At 53.7% G+C, this 14,471-nt stretch overlaps 1 protein-coding gene across 11 annotated transcripts in view; it reads left to right on the top strand.

Moving 5' to 3' along the window:
* The window catches only part of NCOR2 (nuclear receptor corepressor 2), a 211,435-nt gene that overhangs the window by 28,172 nt on the left and 168,792 nt on the right, over positions 1-14,471 (top strand). For 10 of the 11 annotated variants that reach the window (XM_055322397.1, XM_055322399.1, XM_055322400.1 and 7 more), the window contains exon 2: positions 1,197-1,244. The gene's annotated coding sequence lies outside the window, so the exon portion shown is untranslated. Of the gene's footprint in view, positions 1-1,196; positions 1,245-12,514; positions 12,671-14,471 lie in introns of those variants that run through there. The other variant, XM_055322395.1, reaches the window with a different exon arrangement.

Genomic DNA, 14,471 nt, shown 5'->3' with positions numbered 1-14,471 from the left:
GACTTGATCCTGGGTCTCTAGGATCACACCCCAGGCTGAAGGCAGCGCTAAACCGCTGGGCCGCTGGAGCTGCCCAGCATCCTAGCTTTTTGTGGGACTCTCCTTTATTCTGTCTGGTGTGACCACCTCTGTGGGCCTCTGTACGTGTGAAAGTTGGGTTTTGCCCTTCCCGGAATCGTGTAGGTTGAACGATGGTGTGTGCAGCCGCGTGCAGCCCTTTGAGCCTGGCGTCTGCTCGGCACGTTAGCCGGAGTTCCTTCCATCTGGTTGTGTGCACCCGTACGTTGTTGCATGTTACCGGGGAGGAGCAGCGTTCTGGGGTACGCCTGTTGGTGGACAGCTGGATTGTTTGCAGATTTGGGGGGATTACGAATAAAGCTCTAACAGACGTTTGCGCAGAGTCTTTATGAGGCGTGGTGCTTTCATTTCTCCCACGTAACTGCCCAGGGGTAGGATTGCTGGGTCCCTGATCACCAGACACTTGGTGTCTGTCTGGCTTTCATCTTGACCATCCCGGTCAGTGTGTAGTTAGCGGACCCTGAGGGTTTTAACTTAAACTTTCCTGATGGCTAGTGACCTCGAACAGTTTTTCATGTGCTCATGGGCCATTCGTATATCAACTTTTGTGAAGTGCTCTCAAGTCTTTTGTCTGTTTTTCTCTTGGGTTGACTGGCTCTTTCTTATTTCTTTGTGGGATTCCTTTATATATTCTGGACACTGGTTTTCATTGGACTGTTTCTGACTTTGAATGGTGATATGGAAATTCATGAGTGAGAATAGCAGGTGTGCTCTTTCAGGTATCCCTAACTGGTGCCTAGGGTCCTCTTGAGAAGTCTGTGGGGCACGTAGTTCACAGTGACACTGTGATCTGGGCTCCTAGCTCCTCGGTGGCCCTCCTCGTTGTGACCACACAGCCCGGTTTGGAATCCCAGCTCTGTGACTTCCTGGCGGTGGGACTGGGGGCCACGAGACTTTGATTCTCTGAGGCTCTGTGTCCCTGTCTGTCACCTCTGGTAGCACTGCCCGCCTCACAGGGTGGTGGCAGGGAAGTGCTTGGCCTCCCACATGCGGCGTACCAGGCACAGACCGGTGGGCCGCACTGTTGCTGCCCACATGTTGATGTGGCTGTGCCATACATAGCTCATGTGTGGAGGCTGCTGACTTTTTACTAACAAGACTCGTATTTTCTCCTGCAGGTCTCCCGGGCTCTTTGAGGACTCGGAGTTGCTTGGAGGCTGATTCTGGTAGGTTCACAGCTGTCCCCACTCATTGCCTCCAGCAGACTCATGTGGCTGGGACCTTCTCGTGGGTGGGATCAGGAATTTCTGGGGAAGAAGAGATTCCTCCTGGTGGATGTGGTTGGCGGCCCAGTGTGACCTTGTGGGGTGGGATCTGGCACCGTAGTTGCCCAGGGTGGGGAATGGTTGGGGCACTTGGGGTCCCCTGGGGATGGGTTATGATGCCTGAGAGAAGGGGCAGTTCCTGACAGTGTAGATGTGGGATGGTGGGTTTTCTCTGTCTCTGGGGTTCATGGGCACATTGCTGTTGTGCTCTGAGGGTCGCTGCAGGCTTGGGAATGGACAGGCCTGTGGAAAGGCCCTGGTGTTGGGGTGGCAGGTATTGGAGGACGTCCTTGGGCTAGACATCCGTGTGCCAGCGTGGCCGCCATACCAGTGTTCCAAGCCCCAGCACTGCCACTTTGATGCTGGGCACCCAGGGCAGGTCACTTCACCTCTCTAGGCCTCCATTTCTCCACCTGTCAGGTAGGCGCGCCATCCGTACCACCTCATAGCATGGCAGTGATGGTTAAATGAGCTGATACAGTACAGAGCCTGGCATGGTGTGGGTGCTCCAGAAGCTTGTACCGCGGCTAGTGCTTTCCAGGTGTCGCCCATTTTGTGGGTCTCACAGTAATGCTCCCAAACGGGCTGCTTTCCGCATTTTACAAACCAGGAAACCGAGGCACAGATGGGTCACCTGTCCCACATCTCAGCTAGAAGCTAAGAGCTGGGGCTTGAACCCTTTGTCGACCCTCCCAGAGAACCTGGCATATTCTTCCAACATGCTCATTTGGCAGCAAGCAGAGTAAGGCCCGTAATGGGTAGGCCTGTGCCCACTGCCCGCATCTCCACCTGGTACATTGGATGGCTGGGGCTCTCCACCAGGGGGGTGGGGTAGGGGTCATACGGGCACTGGCCGGGTTTGGAAACCTCAGCGGGGAGGGAAGGCAGTCCAGGAGTGGGTCACGCGTGGTGGACAAAAGCTTGGAGCCAGGAATTCGGACATTGGTCTGGCTGGCACACAGTGTCGTTTATATCACATTGATTTTTAACTAGGAGAGGCATGGTGCTCCTGAGCAGGGACTCTGGAGTCTGGCTGTCGGCGTGCCAATCTCTCTTGGCCACTTATTATCTCTGTGACCCTAGCCATGGCTCTCTGTCACCCTGTGCCTCAGTTTTCCTGCCTATGAAGTGGGGATATACCCAAATCTCTTCTCCCCCAACCCCACAGGACTAATGATGAGTGGATTGTTGCTAAGATTTCTGTGTTTTTGTAATTTTTTTTTTAAGCAGCTGGGAGACCTGTAGTGGAGGGAGCTACATCCACGGCCCCGTCTCCCCATGCCTGATCCCCATCCCTGGAGTCATGGGGCTTGGCTGGGGGAGGACAGACTGCTGACCCAGGCCTGGCAACACCAAGGCCATGTCTTGGGAGACCCTGGTGGGCATGCCAAGGATGCTCTATTCTCCTGCCTAAGAGTTGAAAGATTTGGAGAACTAGTGGAGGATGCCTCCCAGAGGGGCTGTGGGGAGGGGGGGTCCTGGGTCACAAGGTGAGCACCCAGCCCCAGCCCATGCCCTGGAGGAAGTCAGTGAGGGTGTCCTCATAAGTGGCAGCTAGGCCCCTTCCTGGCTCTATGGTTCCATGACACTGAGTACAAGTCAGCGTGGTGGGGCGTGCATTTCTGTGAGCATTTGGTGCTTAGCAGGTAGTAAGTGCTTGTTCACTGCTCCCTGGGTCTTTCTTTACCTCTTACTGACAGAGCTGTTCCTCTGGGAGTGAAGAGGGGATGTCAGCCTGGCCTGGCCCCCAAGGAGGGTTTGAGGGGGGCTGAGCCACTGGCAGAGCCCCAGCCTGACCAGCAGCTTCCATGGCAGGGCTGAGATTGGGCACTTTGTGCTTCTCTGGGTTTCTAAGCACCTCTCACCTTTGCCCCTTCTTCCCCCATCAAAGCCATACTGGGTGCAGGCGGGGACCTGGGAGGAATAGCCAGGGTCACCTGTGCATCCCCATTCTGCATAGGGGTAAACTGAGGCTGAGAAGCAAGCAGAGGGTGTTCCAGCCCTTGTCCCTGACTGACACCCAGCCTGAAGCTGATGTCCTGGCTTCCCTGGCGGTTCTGCAGTGGGTAGGCCTCCCACAGACCTGGGCATGAATCCACTCCCATGCCTCAGTTTTCTCATCTGCCAGATGGGTGTCCTACAGGGCTGTTGAGGGGATTGCTGGCCCCATAACAGGGCTCCGCACATTCTGGCTCAGGCCTGGCTGCTGTTGAGAGGTTTTCCTCCTCTTCAGAAGACGTTCACTCACGAGAGTGATTATTTCTAAAGCACCTACTGTGTGCCAGGTGCTGTTTCAGGTGGTGGAGATGGAGCTGTGTGTTGGGTGGATGAGCACTCCGTCCTCCCTGGATGAGGCAGGTAGTAAGCACGTCACATACACACAGTGTGTCCTGTGGTGGTGGGGGTGCAGGTGTGAAGAGCCAGCAGGAAAGGGGTTTGGGAAGGGCGTGTGTGGCTGGGGGTTGCAGTTTCTAATGGCTGGTAGACAGGGTGGTCCTACTTGAGAAGGTGGCATTGGAGCAGAGACCTGCAGAGGGGAGGAAGGGAGCACGCAGGTCTCTGGAGGAAGGGTGTCCCGGGCAGAGGGAACATCTCATGGAAGGGCTCTGAGGCTGTGTGGAATGGGGTTCTTGGTTTGCAGGAGACTTGTGAAGTGGGGGGGTCTTCTTGGGGCAGGTGTCTCTCCATTGCCCTCCACCCCCTGGGAGGCTGGAGGGATAAGCAGGCTTGTAGGTTGCCTGTTTCCTGAGCCAGGCCCTCCCCTGGGCCCCAAGCAGTGAGTCTCATCATGGAGGTGGAGAGATGTGGGCATCACTGGAGGTATTCCCCAAAGGTGATGAGTCTAGCCAGGTTTGGGTGCTTCTGAGGTTGAAGGGAGACAGCCTTGCCCCCGGGGGTTAAGGGGCAGGGGAGGTCCCCTTCCTCCTCCTCCTCTGCCTCCTGGGCCTCCATCAATCTGCCTTACTGGCCTAATGGGGAACCTTCCTCCCATGGCTGAGTTATCTGCTTGTCATGCCGTAGCCCACCCGAGGACGATAAAAGGGCTTTTTGTCTGCAAGCACTTAGCTTCCTCCTCTGGGGCGATCCATCATGCCTGAGGAGGGAGGGAGGCAGACAGATGGGGGAGGGGGCAGAGGGGGTCCCAGGAGCCCCCCCTGCAGGATCCAAGTGGCTCCTCGGCCCAGAGACGAGGCCTGTCTGGGGACAGGCAGGGATAGCTGGGAGGGGGCCACAGAAGGACATGGAGGCAGAGCGACAAATGGAGACAGGGATGCCGTGTGTACCCTTGCCCCACAACTCCGTGTTGGCAGCTTGGGGGCCTTTCTGAGACCCTCACCTGGGGCGGTCTGGGGGGGTCAGAGCTGGGGAGTGGGGGTGTGGGCATTTCTGAAATAAGAGGTAGCCCACGAGATGGGTGGAGGCCAAGGAGGACCTGGGTCCGAGATGGTAATATAACGGCTGCAGCAAACACTCGCGGCTCTCATGTCGCCTGAGACCGCCCCCTTCTAAGCACCTCATGGGATTATCTCATTTAATCCTGAGAGCCACCCCACGAAATGGGGACCTGGGGACCTGGGGACCGTTGTTGTCCTGTTCTGTAGGTGAGGAAATCAAGGCTCAGCAAGGTGTTGGGAGGTCCCCAAGCATGGAAGCCGCAGAGGGAGGGTTTGAACCCGGGGAGCCCGGCTCTGGAATCTTTGTGCTGGTGCATGTCACTGGAGGAGGTGGCATTTGGTTTGCGTGCCCCTGAGCCAGGTGTAGGGGTTGACCCCGGGGACCGGGGGCCTTCCTTCCGGCATCCCAGGAGGAGGAGCTGTAGGATCCCTGGTGCAGTGAGTGGGTGGGGCTTGCCAGGTAGCGCTTGGTGGTGTAGAGATTGGGTGGGGGTGGGGGGTATGGGTGGAGGCTGAAAGCAGATGAGGGACTGGGGTAGCCAGGCTTTCTGGGTACCCTGGGGAGGAAGATCTGGACCCAGCAACCTGCAGGCAGACAAGAGTCCAGGTGTGTATGTTGGGAGGCTGGGGGGAAGGTTGGAGGGGCTCAGCCGTGCAGGATCACACCTCTTGGAACTCCTGTTGGTCCCACTTGGGCGGTGGGTCCACTAGCTTTGTCCCCGGCTGGCCGGGGTCCCCGTTCCTCCACTGGGTGGAGGAAGTAATGTCTGGGGGTTCTCTGCCTTGGGCTAGCTGTCCTTCCTCCTTTCCTTCCTTCCCCTTCTTCCCCACCCCCCTCACTCCATTTCTCTCCATCTCTCCCTCCCCTTCCTCCCTCCATAACCCCCTCCTCCTTTCCTCCCCTTCCCACAACCCCCCTCCTTTTCCCCACAGGCCACCCTCAAATGACAGCAATTAATGGTGCCTCTGATGGCGGGCTGGGAGGACGAGGCTGACAGTTGAGCGTGTCTGCCTGTGGCTGGCCCTCTAATCGGGCCCCAGGGATGCCCCCTCCTGCCATGGCTCCCAGGCGCCGCCTGCCCGCTCCATCACTCACACGGTAGCAGGGAGCAGGGGCCGCCCTTGGCGGGCAGTCGCGTGTGAGCTGGCGAGGAAGCTACCCCCCCCCCCAGTCCCTGTCATCCTTTTATTATTATCTTTTTTCTTTTCTAAATGGGGGGCTCTGGGGTGACCCTTGTCCTACCCCAGTTAATGTGCATGTGATGGCCAGGCCACCGACATGCCCTCCTCCCCCCGGGACATCCTCTCTGCTGGCCAGCTCCTGTCCCCAAATGACCTCTTGGGTACTGTGTCGCCCTCAGGGCCAGCCCCTTCCCATAGGGCCCCCCTTCTTTTGTGTCTGCTCTCTTGGGTGGAGTCGAGGAGCCTTGTCCTGTTCTGGACACTGGGCATCAGTTAAATGCTGCAACCCTGGCAGCCAGGAGCCTTCAGTGGTGGGGGTCACTACCCAGACCTGGCGTCTTGGCTGGTGGGGGTCTTGTGTGTGTTGTGGGGTGGGGGCAAGAACCCTGGCTGGTCCTGTCCACACTGGGCCTGGCGCTTGCTCATTCATCATTTTGCAGCAGCAATAATGAGGCCCCTGCTGTATGCCACAGCCTGCAGCTGGTGCTTTTCACCTCGGTTCATTTTATTCTACAATAACTCTCTGAGGAGAGTGCTATTTATAATGCTGCTTTTGTAGAGGGGGAGCCTGACAGGCAAGAGGCAAAGTGATTTGCCCTAAATGACCCAGCAAGGAAGGGATAAATCTGGGATGCAACCGTGACCTTCCTTGTTCAGGGCTCATAATTCAGGGCCATGGGGGCAACTTGGATGTACAGTGAGGGAAACAGCAGACCTGACTGGGAAGTGGGGAAGGAGCGCTGGGGGCACCTAAGTGGGGTTAGTGGTGTTGATTTATACATATGTCTTTCTCTCTTGTGGTTAACAAAAATCAGCCTTATTGAGACATGATTAACCTGGAGTATAAGACGCACCCATTTTAAGGCTTCACTTCTGTTAAGTCCAGACGACTGAAAACATTCACATAACAACCACAACAATCAAGATGTTTCCATCTACCCCAACAGAATCCCCACGTATAAAACAGAGCACCCCACCAGAAGCACCCACCGATCTGCCACCGCAGAAGCTCTAGAATCTTCTAGATTTTTCAGAATAAAATGATAAAGAATGCATTTTTTGGTGTGTTTTGCTTCTTTCTGCATGTTTCTGAGATTCATCTGTGTCTTGGGATGTACCAGTAAGTCCTTTTTTATTGCTGAGTAATAATAGCCCACATGTGAATGTGCTGCAGCTCATTTATCCCTTCATGAGTTATGGGCATAGAGGTTGTTTCCAGTTTGGGACTCTTGGGAATAAAGCTAGCAAGCCTTTATGCCTTCAACTGCTTTTTCTTCCCTTACTGCATTGGTAGAGACCCAGGGCTATGCTGGGTGGCAGCAGTTGGGTTTTTAGGGTTAGCTAGCTGTGGGAGTTGTTCTCTACACTCCCATTTTACAGATGAGTAAACTGAGGGCTCTGAGCGGTTAGGTGACTTATCTGAAGTTTTCTGCGAGAGTTGAGTTCTCTTTTTCCTCCTTGGAGCCGGGGCGTACCAGGCCCATGTGTTGCACTAGGGCCTTTGCTGGTCCAGAGGGTCGAGCCAGGAATTGATGGCTAGGCAGGACAAGAACCACCCATCTTCCCCAAGGGTTTCCTCTGCTGCTGAGTGAGGGTGTGGTAGAGGTACCTTGCCTTCCAGGTCAGGCACTGTCTGCTGGCACTGCTGAGCGTGAACGGCAGGCCTTGCGTGATCCCGTTGTCTTGGGCAAAGTCACGCAGGCATTCCGGGAGTTATTTTTGGGGCAAGGCAGGAGCATGACATACGAGAGCCCAGGAATGGGGATGAGGACAAAGAGGGGAGCCTTCTCCTCCTCCTCCCTCACCTGAGGGGTGTTAGCTAAGATGACTTTTCGGGGAAGGAGGCCCGTAAATTAAATAAGCAATCCCGTAAATAAATAAGTAATGAAGTTAGTGGGGTGCCTAATTACATCAAATTCATAATTATGGATGGATTCCTGCCCGATAATTGTACTTGTTTTTAATCTTTGGCTCCAACATGCGTCTCCTTCCATCTGACAGTAATCCCTGCCCCAGCTGGAGGGAGGAGGGAGGCACTGCCTTGCAGGGCTCCCATTGAGCCTGGTGATGGGCCCCCCCTGGCGCCAGGGATCCAGGCAGACTTGTCTTCATCCTGCAGTCAGGTTTAAAAACCTACGCAAGCTTTGTAATCGCTGTAAATGACAGTAATAATAACACAGTTTGTAATAGTAATCCTGTTGCACTTTACATGTTATAATTTAATCTTCCAAAACCCCCTGTAAAGCAGAGATTGTTATCATCCCCATTTTATAGATGAGGAACCTGAGAAACAGAGAGGTTAAGTGACCTGCCTGAGGTCACACAGCCAGTGAGATTCAAACCCAGGTTGTCTATGCTGGGGCCCACGTCCTTCCCATTCTCCTGCCTCAATGTCTAGGTCATCCTGAGTGGGACTTCTGCTGTCTCTGTGCTGGGCGCTTTATGCATTTACTGTTGTTTCCTCAGCACATCCCTTTGAGGGAGATGCTAATTTAGGGTGGCTCAAGGCCTCGCGAGGCTTTAAATGCTGAAAAGATTATGTCATGCTTTCCACGATTGCCATAAATCAAACAGAAACCATTCTGAACCATAAAATAAAAATGTTTGTTTTTCATTTAAAGACAAAGCAAGCCCATTGCTGAATTAAAATGACCTTCTTTCTAGATCTTGTCTTTCCCTTTTGGTGGCTTTGACTTGCTGGCACTGTGGACACTCCTCACCCTGCCAGGGGCTCTGTGTTGATGATCATTAGACCCATCTTCCAGATGATGGAACCAGGCTCCAGGAGGTGGCAGGACCTGAGTGAGGTCATAGCGGGTGGCGCTGGGCTTGCATTCTAACCAGCCCTTCCCCCCTGGCTTGGGGAATGGAGACCACCTCAGTACCTGCTGTGGAGGGGCTGCCTCTCTTGCCTGAGAAGTGAAGGGGGTCCCTGCTATGCTGGGTGGCCATGGCGAGTCCAGTTAGCCATCTGTCTGATGGGAAGAGGAGACCAGCAGTGCCCATTTCATTCTGGGGATGTGGGGGTGGCTGGGGGCGGTGTTGTTATCACATGCAGTCCATGCAGACCCCGGACCGCCAGCCAGGCTTGACATCTTTTCTTTCACGCTGTTTGCCCTCTGTCTTGGGACATCTGAATTCTGAGCCCTTGGTATGCCTGGGCCTCTCTGGGGGAGTTGTCCTGCAGACTGCAGGGAGGGAACACCCTTTGGTTTCTGGGGAATGCTCATGTAGCCAGATGGGGCCTGTGTTTTTGGCAGAGGCTGTGGTTTGGGCTGGCCTGGGGCATGCATTCCCCTGTGCTGACTTCAGGTTCTGGGGTTTGGGCTCTCTCCCTGCCCTCTTGCTGCAACCTGGGACACAGAGGAATTGAGGACAGACTCACATGAAGAGTTGTATATCTTCATGGTGCTCTGGGGGATGGAGCAATCTAGAGAGGCTGCCTGGAAGGGCTGAAGCAGGCATGTTGAGCAATAATGAACTTAGCTTGGAGGAATCAGTGTGAGTAAAACACTCCAACACTCCAAACGAGACCTAGCATAGAGCAAATACTGTGTTTATTACCAAAGCTAACATTTCCTGACCATTTGCCTGCCTTAGTGCTATGCGAGGGTTTACCATTGCCACCATCACTGACATTAACTTAATTTCTAATGATTCCTGGCCATTTATTCTATGCCATGCTGTGATCTGAGTGTGTCGTATATGTTCATTCATATGGCAGCCCTGTGAGGTAAGTGCTCTGTTTTATACGTGGGGAAGCTGGGGGCACAGAGAGGTTAAGTGACTTGCCCAAGGTCATACCGCTGGCAGAGTTGGGATTTGAACCCAGGCAGAGTGACTCTGTGCACGTGCTGTTAATTGTGGGGATTGTGCAGGCGTCACCTGTAGCTACCCCTGAGCCTAGAGCCAGACTAGATCTCTTGGCAGGGCTGCACCACCCATGGGACAGGCTCCATATGCCACGTAGGGCTCTCAGGCATGCGTCAGCTGTTCTGGGCTGGGCGGGACTGGTCAGGATTTGAGGGGTCTGTTTTCTGCCTCCCTGCAGCCAGGCTGGTGTCCCAGTGGCCTTCTGGGGGTGGGGCGGGGTATGTATACACAGCAAACAAGATGCCGGGGCCCCGCCTTGTGGATCCCATGGGCTGAAAGGAAGATCGGCAGTGCACAAAACAAATGTGGTATTCCAAGATGGGGATATGCTGGCTGTGGGATAATGCAGGGTGGGAGACAACGCTGGTTTTGTGGGGAGGCTCATTTTAGGTCAAGGAATCAAGAGTGGTCTCGATGGAGGTGGCATTGGAACTGGGACCTAGACAACGAGAAGGAAGCAGGCATATGAAAAGAAGAGGAATGAGTGTCCTAGGTGTGGGAATAGTTTGTGCAAAGGCCCTGAGGCCATAATGTTTCAAGAATGCCGAGGAGGCCTACATGGCTGGAATGGAGCCAGGGGCAGCAGGAATGCTTCTCTGGATCTGAGGCTGTTCTATAGACCTCGGAGGTTGGATTCTTTTCACATGTAAGGCAGAAACCAAGTTTAAAGGCTTTTGCTTCTCCCGTTTGTTCTTTTGTTCATTGATTAATTTACATTTATTGGGCACATGGAATGTTCTGGACGTTGGTAGGCCACTGGGATCAGAATGATGGAAATAGCAGGCATTGTCCATGCCTTTGAGGAGTTTAGTGTCCAGAGGGAGAGTGTCAGTAAAACAGGTGATATGGATGGTGGTAAGGGTCATGATGTGGAGTTCAGGCTATCACTGGGGTATAATAAGGTCTGAATTCGTCTGTGCTCAGGACAGGCCTTCTTGGACAAGTGTGTCAATTGAGGGAAGACCCAAAGGTGATTGGTTAGGACTTCTGAGTTGTGGTAGAGTCACACTTAGGCTGGTTTGGGCCACAAGGAGGAATTGATAGGTGCTCACAAGGGCAAGGTTCAGGGTACGACAAGTTCGGGCATGGCTGGATCCAGTGGCTCAAACTGTGCCTTGGGGGAGCTGACTGTGTCTCAGCTCTGCTTCCTTCTGTGTGGGCCTTGTTTATAGGTAGGTTTATGCTACCAGTATAGCCAGGCAGGGGAAGGAGTCATTTGAAGCCCCAAGAGTGCCATTCCTTTCTCTTGTTTGTTATCCTTGCTGAGTGAGACCTTCAGTACTTGTTCAGCTATTTTCAACAGCTATGGGAGGTGGCTGGGGTGGGGGGAGGGGTTGGCCCAAACCAGATGCAATCAAAGAAGGGAATGAGGCAAAAGGGAGGGGTGGGGATTGTGGCTAACTGGCATGCTGGATATTCTGATTTTCTTCTTCAGCTAGAAATCTGGATTTTATGAGCAATGTCCTAATTTTTAAAAAACACTGCGTGTGCCGGAAAGAGCTTCCCTGTTGGCTGCAGCTGGCTGTCATCATTTTGTGGCCTCTGTTTTTAATGATGACTTTCATCTCAAAGTATTTTGCCCTTCATGATCTGGGGGCAGGGTATCCCATGGAATGTAACAGAAAGTCCCAGGGCTTGGGAAGTCACATTTAATGCCTCTGGAGATCCCACTTCTAAAAGTTGGGGCCCAAGGCCATAGTAGTCCCTGCTAGAGCCCTCCAGTGGAGTTTGAGAGTCTGAGGGCCGTAAATCCTCGGGGTTAGTGACATAAGCTTAGGTACTACATTCCCTGTGTTCTAACCCTTGCCACTTCTAGCTTCCCGACCTGGGCAAGTCGCTTCATCCCTGTTCCTGGGTTTCCCCATCTGTAGAATGGGTCGGCTGTGCTCCTTAGTATTGCCCTAAGGCATAAAGGAGCACATGGAAGCCTGTTTGCCCAGTGCCTGGTGTGTTGGGAGTGTGTGTGTTCCCCTGGGCTGGTATTATCTGTCCTTCCTGGTTTGGGTCCTGAGATCCAGCTGGCAGAGGCCAGGAGCATTCCCCGACACCTCCTCCTTCCTCTGCTGCTGGGGTGTGGGCTCCCGGGGCTCCAGAACAGGCAGCCATCCGCCAGTTGCTCTGTGCCCTTTGCTGCGGGATGGCATTGCACTTGGACATGAGTGAGCAGTTAGCCCTGCCCACTGCAGCTCACAGCTGCTCTGGGTGGGGGCGGCCCCTTTGTAAAACAAAAACAGCACACAGGAAAAGAGCCCTACGGGACATGGCTTCTGTAGGTGGATGAAATGGTGGAGAAAGAAGAGTGCAACTTGGTCTGGCAAAGTCTCCTCCGTTCTGGGGCTAAGGCTGTGGCCCGTTTTGGCCTCCCTGTCAAGGAGGTCCATTTTGTGCAAGCCTTTTGGCAAGTGGCTCATGGACACCTCTCTCAGGGAAGGGGGTCTGGGTTCCTCACTGTCTGCTTTTAGCTGGCTTCGGCCTCAAGAGGGCCGGCTGTGGAGTCCCTGGGGGGGATTCCTTGAGAGGTCCATGGGCCTGTCCCTGCACTTTCCGACCTGGTTCCCTGGACTCAGTGCAGAAAGGAGAGGGGAGGCCCAGCACGTTGCTGAGCAAAGCATCTGATGCTGCCGAATCGAGTCTTGATCACGTAGTGGGTTGAGTTGTGTCTGCTTGGGTCCTGTAAATGTGACCTTGTTTGGACAGAGGGTCTTTGCAGATGCGATCAAGTCGAGCGTCTTGAGATGAGATCATCCTAGATTACGATGGGCCCAAAGTCTGATGACAGAAGTCCTTAAAAGAGAAGATACACAGAGAAGGCCCTTTGAAGATGGGAGCAGAGACAAGGAGCAGAGGACCGCCCGGGGCCACCATGAGCTGGATGAGGTGAGGCAGGATCCTCCCCAGAGCCTGGATTTTGGGCTCCTGGCCTCCAGAGCTGTGAGAGAATAAATAGCTCTTGCTTTGAGCTACCCCCTCACCCCCCGCCCCCAGGTTTGTTGCAGTTTGTTTCGGCCGCCCTCGGACACCGATGCAGTTTTGTGAATTTTAAAGACCTGTGTGTGGCCTCCTAGGCCTTGTACATCTGCACCCTGGGACTCTCACCAGCCATCTCAGCCACGGTGGCCTCCTGGCCTCAGGGCCTTTGCTCTAGCTGTTTCCTCTGCCTGGCACCCTGTTTGCTGAGAAGTTTCCGCATCTGTCTGTCTTCTCCAGCCAGGCTGCTGCTGAATGGCCACCACTTCAGAAACCATTTGTTACGTGAATTACATCACATCTTCATCTGCTGTTGACTCCTGACCTCTTCCCGTGTTGGCTTCACGAGGGCAGGGGTCTTTGTCTTCAACTCCTCTGTCTGCCCAGTCACCTCGGTGGACAGTAGGGCCTCTGTATGTGTTTGTTGGGTGGCAGACTGGGGTCAGAGGCTCTTAGCTTATTGAACAGAGGTAAAACTCACATCATGTAAAATTAACCATTTTAAAGCAAACAATTCATTGTTTTTTTTTTTTTTTTAATTCCCAAGTGATGTTGAACACAACCAACACCTTCCTCTAGTTCTTAAATATTTTCATCACCTTCTAGAGGAGACCCAGAAGCCATTTTCAGCCATTCCTGCATTTCTCCTACCCGCGGCCCCTGGAGACCACCTGCTTTCTCGTGTCTGTGGACCTGCCTGTTCTGGAAATTTTATATCAGTGGCATCACACAATATGTGACCTTTTGTGTATGACCTCATGCACGGCGTGTCATGTTTTTGAGACTCCCCCACGTTGTGGCAGGTGTCACTGCTTCCTTCCTTTTTATGGCTGCATCCTCCTGTCCCATTGTGCGGGCTCTGAGTGCTGGGTTGCGGGATAGGAGAAGGAATGTGGGAACAGGCTCACGTCTCTAGCTTTCTTTCTTTCTTTCTTTCTTTCTTTCTTTCTTTCTTTCTTTCTTTCTTTCTTTCTTTCTTCTTTCTTTTTTTATATTTATTTATTAGAGAGACACACAGAGAGAGAGAGAGAGCACAAGCAGGGGGAGCAGCAGACAGAGGGAGAAGCAGGCTCCCCGCTGAGCAAGGAGCCTGATGTGGGGCTCCATCCCAGGACTCTGAGATCATGACCTGAGCTGAAGGCAGATGCCCCCCAGGCACCCCTTTCTTTTGCTCTTTCTTTCTCTTCCCTCAGCTCCAATTCTGCTTCTGTGGGGAGGGAGGGAGTGTATGGGGGGGTCCCTTCCACTGGGGCCAGATCCTGTGGTTCCCTGAGCACCACAGCAGGTATGGTTTCTGTTGACCCTGAGAGAGGCAGCAGGCAGCATGTCCCCATTTCACAGCCAAGCAGAGTGATGCCTGCAGAGAGTCCTTCCTGCCTCCTCTCGGGGACCCCTTTGCCTCTCCACCTATGCCTCCATGGCTTCCACCAAAGCGTGTCTTGTTAAATTCTTCACTGATCTTTCCCGGTGTGCAAAGCTTTGTCCCGCAGACAGCTTCCTGGGGACAGTCTCTGTCAGAGTCTTGGGAGAATGAGGTGTTCCTTTGCCAGGCAGTGGACCCCTTGCTAACTTACTCTGAACATACGCTCAGGTTCTTTTGTCTAGAGGGACCTGCATGTCACTGTTTCTGGTTGGTGATGATTTGCCATGTTCATGAAGTCACTCAACAAATTGTCCATGGCCCAGCATCTCGGGCACAAGACGGAGAAGT

This window comes from Nyctereutes procyonoides, unplaced genomic scaffold (genome assembly GCF_905146905.1).
Source record: "Nyctereutes procyonoides isolate TBG_1078 unplaced genomic scaffold, NYPRO_anot_genome, whole genome shotgun sequence".
Taxonomy (NCBI): Eukaryota; Metazoa; Chordata; class Mammalia; order Carnivora; family Canidae; genus Nyctereutes; species Nyctereutes procyonoides.
The sequence above is the reverse complement of the archived record's forward strand: the minus strand, read 5'-3'. Positions and strand labels throughout refer to the sequence as shown.